Genomic DNA, 1535 nt, shown 5'->3' on the forward strand with positions numbered 1-1535 from the left:
GGGGGGGGAGGTTGGCTACTAACAGACTGGTCTGCATACTGGCAATGAGAATTCTAGTGGGACAACACATACCCTCAGCAATGGATCGCCAACTGTCGCGAGGCTGGACATCACAGTAACAGTGATGTTTGAGAAATGGACATGTGTAACATGTATCGAGGTGCTAGTTCTCAGAAGGAGAATGCAGTGATGTGGCTACAATACATGAAAAAAAGGAAACACATTAAGCTGAACAGCCATCACAGACACAGCCAACATAAAGGGACATCTGGAAAGACTTAGATCGGATCAGTTAACTTTAAAATGCCCCTTCCTGTGCAGAGAACAGCAAAACTAGTTTTCTAAGGACAAAAGAAATCAAAAGGTATAGCAAAGCAGAAGTCACCCTGAAAAATAAAAGATCATATTCCACCCCTAGGTCACAGAAAGGAATCCAAAATGCTCCTAAGTCTTTTTTATGACCAGGACAGAAATCTGGTACCAACTAGTGGCATAGTAACGACAACTGCTGCACTTCCAGGATTGACCCTTAAAGCTCATTTGCATGTTTGGTCACAAGTCAGTTACCAAGTTACTCCAATAGTCACCAGGGGATGTATGGATGGTCAGCAATTGCCTGTACTGAGAGAAGGAGAACTCTCCCAATGCCTCAACACACTGCAGACACAACAATGGCTATTGGGAATGAATGAGTGCATTTGTGCTTACTTTTATATGCCAGGAATACCATTGTATAACCATTTGATAGTTCACTTTTTACACAGAGTGATAACTGTTTACATTTTAGAAATGTTAGACAGTTAGTATTATACTGTAGTTAGAAATGTTTACATTGTGAAACTAGTAGATATTTCACAAACAAGTTCAAACTATTTACAAAACACAAGCAATAACAGGTATAATAAATAATGCAAACAGCCTATAATACATAAGGCAAGCCCTACCACTCCTTATTACCAACCCCCCTTTGAAAGGCTAAAATGTTATATCCGAATTTAGGTAATCCCCCTTTCACCTCTTTTTTTGATTGGCTGAATTTTTAAGCCTGCATTTAGATGTGCAACCTATCATATATAAGGCAACCCTACAAGTCCTTACTACCCCCCACCACCACAAGACCTAATTACCCCTTACCCCTTTGACTGGCTGGAATTTGTAACCCGAATTTAGGTGTACAACTTATAATAAGGCAACCCCTACAAGTCCTAATTGCCCCCCAACCTGTTTCACTGGCTGAAAATTGAAACCTGAATTTAGGTGTAAGACCTATCATACATAAGGCAACCCCTACAAGTCCTAACTTCCCCCCACCACCACAAGTCCTAATTACCCCCCCTCACCCATTTGACTGGCTGAAATTTTAAGCCTGAATTTAGGTGTACAACCTATAATACATAAGGCAACCCCTAAAAGTCCTTCTTAACCCCCCGACACACACCTCCCTTTTGACTGGTGGAAATTTTATGCCTGAATTTAGCTGTATAACCTATAATACGTAAGGCAACCCCTACAAGTCCCACTTCCCCCCTACCACA

General features: G+C 41.2%; 1 protein-coding gene across 18 annotated transcripts in view; it reads right to left on the reverse strand.

Annotated features, from left to right (window-relative positions):
* The window catches only part of PTPRD (protein tyrosine phosphatase, receptor type D), a 361390-nt gene that overhangs the window by 358679 nt on the left and 1176 nt on the right, over positions 1-1535 (reverse strand). The gene's annotated exons all lie outside the window — the stretch shown is intronic.

This window comes from Nanorana parkeri, unplaced genomic scaffold, assembly GCF_000935625.1.
Source record: "Nanorana parkeri isolate BGI_ZX_2015 unplaced genomic scaffold, ASM93562v1 scaffold288, whole genome shotgun sequence".
Classification (NCBI taxonomy): domain Eukaryota; kingdom Metazoa; phylum Chordata; class Amphibia; order Anura; family Dicroglossidae; genus Nanorana; species Nanorana parkeri.